The following is a 13,481-nucleotide window of genomic DNA, read 5'->3' on the forward strand; positions in this document are numbered from 1 at the left end:
CAGTCCCCTGTAATGAAAAGGACATCTTTTTTGGGTGTTAGTAAACAGGCAAAATAAGAGAGGAAGACTTTGTGAATTCCTCCAAAACTATTTATTTTAAAAACTCTTAAAAGTCCCAGATCATGTTTTGTGAAACAACTAGTTTTTCAGTTAGAGATTTTGTTGAGTGGGAGAAAAATTAGTTTTCAGTGGAGATATGCTTTATCTTATTTTATATCTATTTTACATAATTTAATCTTCACAGCAGTTCTAAGAGGTAGGTGGTGTTTGTCCTCATTTTAAGGAAAGGAAATCTGAGGCTTAGAGAAGTTGCATAACTTGCCCCAGGTCACAACAAATGGAGCTGGGATTCAAATCTAGCTGTGTCCAATTTCATTGTCTTAACCATTAAGCTAAGTTGCCTACCACTTGTTTAAACCTTGTTTGTATACCTATAAAATGGAACAGATAACATAGTACTTGCAAAATGAGTTACTATAAGAACAGTGCTTTATAAATTCTAAGGCAGGGTATTATGAAATAGATAAAATATGAAGTTATTCCTTCCTGCTGTTTTGACCCAAAGCCCTCAGGTACTATATTTTTTTATTTCATTTTTGTTTTGCTCTACCAGCAACGGGACTAGGATTGGGTGAAATAGTGTTCTCTTAGGATGAACTGCATGATTAGTCAGTGTTTCTGATCTTCCCACTTTTATTTCATATATGCTCTGAGTGGATTCCTCCTGCAGTTCAGTTCAGTCACTCAGTTGTGTCCGATGCTTTGCGACCCCCTGGATTGCAGCATGCCGGGTTTCCCTGTCCATCACCAACTCCCGGAGCTTGCTCAAACTCTTGTCTATTGAATTGGTGATGCCATCCAACCATATTATCCTGTCGTCCCCTTCTCCTCCTGCCTTCAATCTTGCCCAGCATCAGGGTCTTTTCTAATGAGTCAGTTCTTCTCTTCAGGTGGCCAAAATATTGGAGCTTCAGCTTCAGCATCAGCCCATCCAATGAATATTCAGGACTGATTTCCTTTAGGATGGAGTGGTTGGATCTCCATGAAGTCCAAGGGACTCTCAAGAGTCTCCTCCAACACCACAGTTCAAAAGCATCAATTCTTCAGCACTCAGCTTTCTTTCTAGTCCAACTCCCATATCCATACATGACACTGGAAAAACCATAGCTTTGACTAGATGGACCTTTGTCAGCAAAGTAATGTCTCTGCTTTTTAATATGCTATCTAGGTTGGTCATAGCTTTTCTAACAAGGAGCAAGCATCTTTTAATTTCATGACTGCAGTCACCATCTGCAGTGATTTTGGAGTCCCAAAAAATAAAGTCTCTAACCATTTCCATTGTTTCCCCATCTATTTGCCATGAATTGATGAGACCAGATGCCATGATCTTAGTTTTCCGAATGTTGAGTTTTAAGTCAACTTTTTCACCTTCCTGTTTCACTTTCATAAAGAGGCTCTTTATTTCTTTTTCACTTTCTGCCGTAAGGTATCATCTGCGTATCTGAGGCTATTGATATTTCTCCTGGCAATCTTGATTCCAGCTTGTGCTTCATTCAGCCCAGCATTTCTCATGATGTACTCTGCATATAAGTTAAATAAGCAGGGTGACAATATATAGCCTTGACGTACTCCTTTCCCGATTTGGAACCAGTCTGTTGTTCCATGTCCAGTTCTAACTGTTGCTTCCTGACCTGCATACAGATTTGTCAGGAGACAGGTCAGGTGGTCTGGTATTCCCATCTCTTTAAGAATCTTCCAGAGTTTGTTGTGATCGACACAGTCAAAGGCTTTGGCATAGTCAATAAAGCAGAAGTAGATGTTTTTCTGGAACTCTCTTGCTTTTTTGATGATCCAACGGATGTTGGCAATTTGATCTCTGGTTCCTCTGCCTTTTCTAAATCCAGCTTGAACATCTGGAAGCTCATGGTTCATGTAGTGTTGAAACCTGGCTTAGAGAATTTTGAGCATTACTTTGCTAGTGTGTGAGATGAGTGCAATTGTACAATAGTTGGAGCATTCTGGCCTTTCTTAGGGATTGGAATGAAAACTGACCTTTTCCAGTCCTGTGGCCACTGCTGAGTTTTCCAAATTTGCTGGTATATGGAGTGCAGCACTTTAACAGCATCACCTTTTAGGTTTTGAAATAGCTCAAAGGCAAAGGAGAAAAGGAAAGATATAAGCATCTGAATGCAGAATTCCAAAGAATAGCAAGGAGAGATAAGAAAGCCTTCCTCAGTGATGAATGCAAAGAAATAGAGGAAAACAATAGAATGGAAAAGACTAGAGATCTCTTCAAGAAAATCAGAGATTCCTCCTGCACTGAGAGGTTAAAATAATGGGAATTTTTAGCTAAAATAACTGACAGTAAGTGGGAAATAAAACTTGAGAGTCTGTTCTGATAGTACAGCCTTAGAGAGCTGTCACTAAAAGATGACTCTGCCAAGCAATTAGTTTAACGTTTACTTCATATACAAAGTTTTGTATTGTTTTCCTTTTGCTTCAGGTTGAAGATGGAATCCACTGAGAAAGGAAAGCCTAGGTCTTCAGCACCACATGTGCTAGCCCAGAAGCGGCAGTGTGAAAACCTCTATAACATCTGCAGACCCCTAAAAATTAAGGAGGCTTTGATTTGGACATTCTCAGTAGGAATGGTTAAAGGCTAATGGGACCATAGAGGCAAGTACTTGAACTTTGACTAAGATATGATGCCTTAAAGTTTTCTCTGTTTTACATGTGTAAGTGTCTTTTCTATCTAAAAAAGACAGGAGGTTCCTTGAATTCTCATTGTATCCCATAGTGTGGGATACACAGTAGGCACTGAGTAAATTGGAATGGAACTGAGCAAAACTGAGTGATGGTATAACCTTAAAACGGAAGCATCAGCAAGTTCAGTATTATCAATTTGTGTTTTGTATCAAGCCTCATGAATCATCTGTTCACATGTAAAACGTATCTTTTGTCCTTTGAAGAACTTATTTCCACAGGAAGCAAAATGAGTGGGTCATTGAGTGCCTATGGGATATTTACAAAATGTTTACTTTAGCTCCCTAAGTAACTCAGGAAATGTACAGTGGTCTTCATGTGGTGGAATGACACTTTATGAAGCAGAACTAAAATCCTGCACGGAGCATCACACATCGGGAAAGGCATCATACGCTCTCAGAATCTGTGTGCTAGGCTTTGTGCTACATGCCATGGAAACAAAGACCAGGCCCTTTGCAATCTAGGTTTTGTTTTTGTGACATGAGACAAATAGGCAAGATATACGTTTAAATGTATAATTATTTTTCCCATAAGAAGTACTTGGACGTGGACTTTTGAGGTGGACAATGTTAAAACTCTTACAATAAGACATGGTGAAATTTTGCAGTGTCTTGCTTCCTATGTTCCCTTAGTTAATCTCACATGTTGCTGATATCCAAAACATTTGGAATAATTAAAGCACTATTCAAGTATAGGACAAGAACAAGTAAAACAAAACTTTGATTATATCTCTGAGTTACTTAAAAATTTGTGGTTTATATCAAGCCTTATGCATCATCTGTTCACATATAAAATGTACCTTTTGTCCTTTGAAGAAGTTATTGCCACAGGAAACAAAATGAGTGGGTCTGTTTCTTTCTGACCTACTGAGCCAGTATGCTATTCTTTTTTTTCCCAGTATGCCACTCTTAATATGTTTTAAAGCAAACTGTCGTTTGCAGTTCTGCTTCTTAGTTCAGGTAGTAAGGGGCATAGTGAAGTGAAAATATGGAATTTTGACAGAATTGGGCTCATATCCTAGGTCTTAATAGCTAGGTGGACTTAGGAAATTTATTTAACTTCTCTGAGCCACAAAATTTCCTTATAAATATGGGAAAAAAACTTCTGTTGTAAAGTTTGAAATGATTTCAGTAGTTCTTGACAGATTATAGGTAGGACTTTAAGAATGATAATTACTACTTCCTTTTTTGTCAGCTTACTTTTAGTCATACCCACTGTTTAAGGCACTGCTCTTCAACAGAACTTGAATGTTCCATATTTGTATAGTTCGATAGCTATCAGCCATATGAGGTTACTGAGCAATTAAAATGTAGCTGAAGAATTTAATTTTTAGTTTAGTTTAATTTAAATTTAGGCTGTAATAGGTGTTAACTATTGACAGTGCAGTTTTTCTTTTAGAGATATAATTCATGTGTTACATTATATTAGTTTCAGGTGTACAACATAATGATTCAGTATTTGTATATATTGATATTAGGATATGATTACTACAATACATCTAGTTAAGATCCATCACCACATCTAGTTAAAAATTTTTTCTTCTTGTGATGAGAACTTTCGAGATTACTCTCTTAGCAACTTTCAGATACATACCAAATACCCTTCTAAGTGCAATTTTGAGACTCATTCAAGACCTACTATTTTTTCTTCATGAAGCCTTCCTTGGCCAATGGTTCTTCTAAATATAACTTGGCTCTCTCCGACTTGTTTAGTACTTACCATGGACATTAATTTTCTCATGCGTTGTCTTTCTAGCTAGGTTGTATTTGAGATTATGGAGTTTTAAATTTCCCCATTGCTACATGAAAAGGAACATGAAAAAAATATAGTTGTAATATTAGTTAATAATTTTATATGATCATTAAATATAATAGAAATTTTACTTAGTAATTAAGTGAAGAGTAGGGAATAATATAAAGGTTGCTTACCAGATGAGCTTTGTGTCTAGTCTGTTTCACCTAAAAATTCAGATTACACTCAACCTCTGGAAGAACAAATTGAAGCTTCTTTCTTATACTGCCATCTCTTGGCCAACTTGTGCTCCAAATGATGCTAATTCAATTTTGCTACGTCAAGGGAAGGTTTTCTTTAGTTTATTGTGATAAATACTTTAACAGAAGTAGAGGTTAAATATAACTGACACTGGCTCAGATGAAATTGAAACATACTTTGGGGGAAAAAAAACCTAACTATTTTAGATTGCCTTCTCATTTACCTGACACTTAACCAGTTCTTGAAAGTGAAAGTCGGTCAGTTGTGTCTGACTCTTTGCCACCTCATGGACTATACAGTCCATGGAATTTTCCAGGCCAGAATATTGGAATGGGTAGCCTTTCCCTTCTCCAGGGGATCTTCCCAACCCAGGGATTGAACCCAGGTCTCCCACATTGCAGGCAGATTCTTCACCGGCTGAGCCACAAGGGAAGTGCAAGAATAGGTAGCCTATCCCTTCTCCAGCGGATCTTCCCAGCCCAGGAATTGAACTGGGATCTCCTGCATTGCAGGCGGATTCTTTACCAACTGAGCTTTCAGGGAAGCCCTACCAGTTCTTAGCCCCTTCCATTTAAAAAAATTTTTTTTCTTTAAAGGATTTTGTGAACTCAATGATTGTGGTCACCCTGTGGTTACAAGTGTTTTCTGTAATTACATACCCTGTGAACTTGGAGAGACTGGCAGTAACTCATACCATTTATGATCCATCTCCCTGAATTTGTTCCCCTTGCTGCCATACTTTGGTTGCGGCCATGACCGGGGCTTCTTCTATTTGCATACCTATTCTCTTTTTATACTGTTGACTTTTATTAATGTAACCTTTCAGAGATTGGTTAGACTTACTGTATAGTTTTACCCAAACTTTTAAATTTATACAAATAGCAGAGCTTGTACAGAAGTCTTGCCCTAGTCTGATAATGAGTTTGGGCATTTGACGACGTTCTCCAAAATAGATGGGTCCATTTATATTGCTGAATGGAGATACAAATAAAAAATGAATAGTTTTCTTTGAGTTGATTTGCCTTGAGGCTTTATGGGTGTGACTTGGTGTGGAGTAGGCTGGTGTGCATTCAAGTCTTGTAGTCATAACCTTTGTATATTTGTTTATTATTCAATTTTTTATTCTCCAGAGATGCCAGATACTTGGTAGATCCTGTAGTTCAACTTCATTCCTAGAGAGAAGCTGTTCATATGATACCAGAAGTAAGTGTAAAGAAAACCTTCATTTTTACCTCATTTGAATTTCTAACCACCCCACAAGTTTGGAGATTCAGTTTTGTTAGTGGTTGAAATTTGGTAGTTGAAGGGGCTTAGTGCTAACCTTAAGAGAGTTTCCCTGGTTTGGGGATGAGGACCTCGTGGTGGTTTGTTCTTCAGCAGTTAGTCATTTGCAGTTTGCCATGATGAAATACATGTTAAGCCTATGTTTCAGCTGATTGCCCTGATTATTTTACTTATTTATTTTTTATTTGACTGTACGTGTGGCATGTGGGATCTTAGTTCCCAGACCAGGGGTTGAACCCATGCTGCCTGCATTGGTAGAGTGGAGTCTTAACCATTGGACTGCCAGGGAAGTCCTTATTGCCCTGATTGAACACATGCTCTAAGCAGACTATAGCTAGCGCAAACACTTGGAATTGAATTCTATTTCTTGAAATTCTTACTGGGATCTAGCCCATGATGTTAGGTAATTCTTAAATCTTTGAACTATGAGTTTGCTACTACAATACTTGGTTGAGCTTTGAGCTTTTGTTGTATCTCTTTGAGATAGAACTTGGGTCAAGAATCCTTAATCTAAAAATTCAAACACTACAGAAAAAACACTGATAACTGGTATAATTCTGTTAACCACTTAACTTGACAGTGTTAAACGAGTCACTATTTTGTTAGTTTATACATAAGATTAAGAGAACTCCAGAGTTGGTTAAATCAATTTTAAAATCAAGATAATAAAATGCAATACTATGTAATCACTAAAAATTATGATACCAGTTTATCTTTCTTGAAATGGAAGAGTATTCATGATATATTAATTTAAAAACAAGTTACAGAGCAATATGTATGATCCTTTTTCTGCTTAAACATTTTTATGTGCTTATGTTTACTTGAGAAATCATTTGAAAGGATATATTCTAGGGATTATTGTCTTTAGAATTGTGTTTTATGGATGATCTTGTTAACCAATATTCTCTGACTTTGTTACATTCATCTATAATTTAAAGTTATTTAAAGCAGCCTAGATAGGACAGCAGAGAAGGCAATGGCACCCCACTCCAGTACTCTTGCCTGGAAAATCCCATGGACGGAGGAGCCTGGTAGGCTGCAGTCCATGGGGTCGCTAAGAGTCGGACACGACTGAGCGACTTCACTTTCACTTTTCACTTTCATGCATTGGAGAAGGAAATGGCATTCCACTCCGGTGTTCTTGCCTGGAGAATCCCAGGGACGGCGGAGCCTGGTGGGCTGCCGTCTATGGGGTCGCACAGAGTCGGACACGACTGACGCGACTCAGCAGCAGCAGCAGCAGATAGGACAGGCTTGTATTCTTGTACTTGCAAGTTTCAGCAGAGAATGGGGCAACATATGAATGTGAAATATAGGAAATACATATATTTAAAAGCAATGTTCAAAGTAACATCAGCACTTGAAATAATTTTTTAGCTTTCGGTTGTGTCTTTTGCAGAAATGAAATTTCAGGAAACTAGACTGGAGTCTCACTTCTTGCCCAGCCTGGAACTCTTGGGAGCTGTAATCCTGGATATACAGTAGATAATAATAGAATTTTTGTTTTATGGTAAGGCTTATGTTGAAATTGAGAAGCTTTGACATACATATGAATCTGTGAAAACTCAGCTTAGTGACTTCATGGCTAGCTTTTAAGGTGCTACAGATTTTATTTTTTAAAAAGTCAACTAAAGATGTTGAAAGGTGGCATAGCGTAGTAGCTTTACATGGCTTCTGAAATAAGACTTGGTTCAAACCCACTCTCTATCACTTAAGCAGCTATGTAACACTGGCAAATTTCTTAATATCTCATAGTCTTAGGGTCTTTATATCTTAGAAGGTGATAATAATAGTACCTGACTCAAAGGAATCATACTTGACTTAGAAGACTAAATTAGATAATAAATGTGTGGGGCTTAGAACATTATTAACATATGGTAAGTGCTCAATAGATGTTAGCTATTTTATCACTGGAGTCCATGTGTATATTTATCTTAGACTTTGTACTATCTAGCAATTTCTAACATATGCATGATAATTATGAGAAATTCCTTGTTTTTATTGCTTATGTGCATCTTTCTGGCAGTTGGGCTATGGCTTATTATCTTTACCTTTAGCACACAGAGTCTAATTTAGTTCTAGAGTTAGGCAAAGTACGGTAATAAGGCCTATAGTGTATATCCCAATATCATTGTTTCAATAACATTTTCTTAATTAATCTTCTTTTTGACACTAATTTATTTATCATCTAATTCCTCTTTTTGTCTGTCTACTAGCTAGACCAGTTGATACTTAATGGTTCTTCTAGTTCTCGATTGACTCTTTAAAAATTTAGAAGTGATAGTGATGTTTCTTAAAACATTTATTGAAGTGATTGGAGATAATCTTTGATGGCTGTTCCTCTCACTGCTTCGAGCCTTAAGTAGTGGGATTTTAGTCCATCATATATCTAAACTGACTTGTCTTCACTCAGGGCACCATGGGGATGGGTTGGCTGTCCGTTAGTGCCTTCTGATTTTTGCGGAGTCAAACAATTGCGAAGCAGGTGGTGATTCTAGATTAAGAATTATACTTGGGATTAAAAAACTCCATTAATTATAAAACATGAGGATCTAATATATAGAGAACCCCCTGATTGCGACAGATTTGAATAGCACTGATCTAGGACTATGAAAGGAAGCGCTCTAGTCAGTTGATTCTAGGAGTTATTGAAACATACTCTGAAGTCATTCATGTTTAAATTTTAAATGGTTTACTCAATTTTCTATTGAATAGTTATTCACCTTTCAGGGAAGTATTAAAAATATCTTTTTCTCTGCAGCATGAAGGTGGATGATTCTTCAAATTAAAGATGGACACTGACTTTTCTCACCAGAAATGATTTATAAGAATCAACTTGCAAAAATTTAAGAGGCAGTAAAAGAAAGAGTAAATTATTTTCTTCTATCATTCTTTGATTCTTTGCTAGATTGTAAACTCCATGAAAGCAGGATAACTTATCTGTAATGCCTGACCCAGAATAGATACTCAAGAAATACTTGAAGTTAATTAAAAATCTCCATAGAATTTTGTTTTTTTTGAATCTCTGAAAATGACAACCATTTTAATGGCATTTCAACAAGATTACATGGAATATTTGGGACTTAAATTTTGACTTGATAAACTACCTGGATAGCAGTGAGTCTTAATAATAACTTCTGTTATAATATGAAACCTATTCTTTAGATTAAGATTCTTCTGTTAAAGCAAATATAAATATCAAATTAGATTTAGAGTAGATGATGCTGACTATCTCAGATTCAAACATAATAGGAAGATTATTATTTCTGAAGCTCTTAGAGAAATGTGGTACATAATATAGCCAGTAAGTACTTAAAATATCTAAACAGATCAAAATCAAACTTCATGTTAAAGCACCAGTTAAATGGTATATGATAATGAAAGCACAAATTGTGCTGTCAGAGTTTATCCAGACTTTTTATGTTAGGAAGAATGGATTAAAGATCTGTAAATTGAAAGCAAAACTTCAAGCCTATATAAAAGCAAAGAATATGGCACTGTGACATTGGATTACCCATAAGGCAAAAGAAAAGACTAATAAATTTGTATACACTAAAATTCAAACTTAAGTTTGCATGCCATGTAACTGACAAAGGCTCCATTTAAATCAAGAAAATGACCAAAGGATATGAATGGGAAATTCATAGATGAGGATCCCTGAGTAGTCATTCACATGAAAAGATGCTATTATTAATAAAATCTAACTACTAATAAAATAACTTTACATTAAAACAACACTGAGATTCCATTTCACTGCCATCAGATGGGTGAAAATCGAAACAGAACAAACGAACTCTGACACTTAAACATGTTGCCAAGGCTGTAGTTGCTGGTAGCAGTGAAATTAATTTATTACTTTGGAGAAGGTTTGGCAACATCATTTTTTTTTGTAGATGATTATACCCAGTCTTTGGGTATTCTATAGGAATTCTTGACATGTATACTCAAGGAAATGGGCACAGAAAGTTTATTGCAGTAAAATATTTTTAGTTGTAAAAGCCTGGAACCAATGTCCATTAGAAGAATGAATAAATAAATTGTGGTTTATAGAATTTGGCTGTTAAAATGAATTAACATAAGGTATGTGTATTAACTTTACACCTCAAAAAAAAAGACTTAAAAATGGCCAACTGATATGTATTGTGTGAGATTTAGTAGTTTGAGAACATGAAAACAAAGTTTGATGTATATACATATTATAAACCTGCATGAGAATGATAAACCCCCAAATCTGGCTTGTTTATCTCTGGAGAGGTAAGAGGAAAATGGATTGAGTATCTGTAACTTGTTACCTCATTAAAAAACATCAAACTTGAGAAAAGTTTGGGTTTATTAGATTGAGTGATGGTCATTCTCCACACATTTTCTTATATGCTTAATATTTAATAATAAAAGCCTGTCTATTTTTTAGCATTTTATTTATTTATTCATTTAACACCAAAAGCATTTTGTATTGGGGTATAGCCGATTAACAATGCTGTGGTAGTTTCAGGTGAACAGCGAAGGGACTCAGCCATACATACACATGTATCTTTTTTCCCCCAAACTCCCTCCCATACAGACTGGCACATAACATTGAACAGAGTTCCATGTGCTATACAATAGTCTTTGTTGGTTATCCATTTAAAATGTAGCACTATGTACATGACCTTCCTAAAGTCCATAACTATCCCTTCCTCCCAGGAACCATTAGTTCGAAAAACCAATATTTTAAAATGCTCTTTTTGGTGGTTAGGTCTCTGTATCCCAGCCTTGATTGATTTCAGTGGTTTCATCCTCAGGAGCACCTTAGAAATGAGCCACGGAAGGGTTTTACTGTGCCACGAGAGAACAGGACACATGCCACCAAGAAACAGGTTAAGTCAATTCCTGGTATTTCAGACTAGTGGGATATTAAGACTTTGTAGCTCCCCCCATTTTTTCCTATCTGCCAAAACATGTCCCCCACCCCCCCAAATGTGTGTGTGTGTGTGTGTGTGTGTGTGTGTGTGTGTAGGTATATCTATCTGTATATATATATATATATGCATACACAATTCACATAGGCTTTTAGCCAAATGGGTTGGAATCTGACTTTAAAAATGGTATGTGGGTTACACCAAGCTTTAGGGAATCAATGAAATTGAAGAAGCAGAAGGGATCATATTGTAGCACAAAGGTAACTTGGCTAGAATCATAAAGTTAGGTACTGGTAAAATGTGAATGCTTTGTGTTTTATAACTTGACATGAGATTGTACCTTTTTATTGTACTTTAATATTTCTACATTTGGCATAGTTAAAACCAGTAAATGCACAAAAGGCTCAGATAACCAAAACATGTTAGGGATTACATGGTTTACATATGAACACCTGATTTTCCTCAAACCTATTTTGTACCACTAGATTGAATTTCTATTTTGAACTCTCAGAAGACATTTTAGGAAAAGTATACAAAGGCCAAGATGACCTTGCTTACAGTGAACCAGTTACAGATAGACAAAAAACTAGAGCAAGTTGTTTAATCAGGGTAGGTTTTTGTTGAAGGAGAAAGGTTTAGTATATAGATTCACAACCTGTAAGGGGGTTTGCAGGGCTTAGTGTCCCTGTTGTGTTGCTGATTTATTGGATTGTTTCTGTTACTAATTTATACTAGTGTCACATCACAGTAAACTGTGGAAAATTCTGAAGGAGATGGGAATACCAGACCACCCGACCTGCCTCTTGAGAAACCGGTATGCAGGTCAGGAAGCAACAGTTAGAACTGGACATGGAACAACAGACTGGTTCCAAACAGGAAAAGGAGTGTGTCAAGGCTGTATATTGTCACCCTGCTTATTTAACTTATATGCAGAGTACATCATGAGAAACGCTGGGCTGGAAGAAGCACAAGCTGGAATCAAGATTGCCGGGAGAAATATCAATAACCTCAGATATGCAGATGACACCACCCTTATGGCAGAAAGTGAAGAAGAACTAAAGAGCCTCTTGATGAAAGTGAAAGAGGAGAGTGAAAAAGTTGGCTTAAAACTCAACATTCAGAAAACTAAGATCATGGCGTCCAGTCCCATCACTTCATGGCAGATAGATGGGGAAACAGTGGAAACAGTGTCAGACTTTATTTTTTTGGGCTCCAAAATCACTGCAGATGGTGATTGCAGCCATGAGATTAAAAGATGCTTACTCCTTGGAAGGAAAGTTATGACCAACCTAGACAGCATATTAAAAAGCAGAGACATCACTTTGTCAACAAAGGTCCATCTAGTCAAGGCTATGGTTTTTCCAGTAGTCATGTATGGATGTGAGAGTTGGACTATACAGAAAGCGGAGTGCAGAAGAACTGATGCTTTTGAACTGTGGTATTGGAGAAGACTCTTGAGAGTCCCTTGGACTGCAAGAAGATCCAACCAGTCCATCCTAAAGGAGATCAGTCCCGGGTGTTCATTGGAAGGGCTGATGTTGAAGCTGAAACTCCGATATTTTGGCCACCTGCTGTGAAGAGCTGACTCATTTGAAAAGACCCTGATGTTGGGAAAGATTGAAGGCAGGAGGAGAAGGGGACGACAGAGAATGAGATGGTTGGATGGCATCACCGACTTGATGGACATGAGTTTGGGTAACCTCTGGGAGTTGGTGATGGACAGGGAGGCCTGGCGTGCTGTGGTTCATGGGGTCACAAGGGGTTAGACACAACTGAGTGACTGAACTGAACTGTCACATCTTCAGGAAAGGTGGCTACAAAAGTCAGCATTAGGCTTATATTCTAAGAGGACCCCTGGAGCTCTCAGCTTAATTTCTAATATGAATTCTAATAGACTCATAGATTGAGCAGAAAGTCATACAATAAGTACAGAACAGAAAATGTAATAGGTAAAAGTATTAGGATAAAATAGGTGCAAACATGTAAGCAATTATTAATACAAGCAGGCCCAGGAATGTTACACAGGCAGATGATCTCAGAAAAGCTGTGACACCTAACCCTATCGCTGAAGAACTATAATGAACGTTCATATGCAGATTCTAAATCAAGTTCTTTATATAGAGGATGTGAAAAACTGGAAAGATGTCTATCTCCAGATGGATTAAAAAACGGCAGAAAATACAACAGAGGTGTTAGGTGTCAAATTATAGATATCACACAATTTGGGGGACTTTCCTGAAATACAAAGCCTTGTTGCCCAGCCGGTACTCCCTAAAATTTCCCAGGACAAACACCTGCGTGTACTTACTCCTGCTGTTAGCTTCTCAACTGTCCCCACTCTGTTCTGACCTCAAATATTAGGCTGAAGACAGCTAGGAGAGAGGGGCTTGGTGGGCTACAGTCCATGGGGGGTCACAAAGACACTAAACAGCTTGTGCCAGTCGAGGGCTGAAAACGGCACACAATGACAGTATCGGTGAGGCTCCCAAGTGGGACACCTAGACCAGGCTCAGTCAGATTCGCTCCAAGATACGCGCGCCTGGG

The 13,481-nt window shown here is 37.3% G+C and overlaps 1 long non-coding RNA gene and 1 other non-coding gene across 2 annotated transcripts in view; both read left to right on the top strand.

The window, feature by feature from the left end:
* The window catches only part of LOC145512677 (uncharacterized), a 16,478-nt gene extending 6,026 nt beyond the window's left edge, over window positions 1-10,452 (top strand). Inside the window, exons 2-5 of the long non-coding RNA XR_014058684.1 lie at window positions 2,504-2,676; window positions 5,886-5,958; window positions 7,439-7,549; window positions 8,801-10,452. This is a non-coding gene — a long non-coding RNA (uncharacterized LOC145512677). The remainder of the gene's footprint in view (window positions 1-2,503; window positions 2,677-5,885; window positions 5,959-7,438; window positions 7,550-8,800) is intronic.
* Window positions 8,368-8,515, top strand: LOC145516005 (small nucleolar RNA SNORA79). Its single transcript, XR_014061190.1, has one exon. It is a non-coding gene; the product is annotated as a small nucleolar RNA SNORA79 (small nucleolar RNA).
* Window positions 10,453-13,481: the final 3,029 nt, after the last annotated feature.

This window comes from Giraffa tippelskirchi, chromosome 7, assembly GCF_054371585.1.
Source record: "Giraffa tippelskirchi isolate mGirTip1 chromosome 7, T2T-mGirTip1v1.2.pri, whole genome shotgun sequence".
NCBI classification, from domain to species: Eukaryota; Metazoa; Chordata; class Mammalia; order Artiodactyla; family Giraffidae; genus Giraffa; species Giraffa tippelskirchi.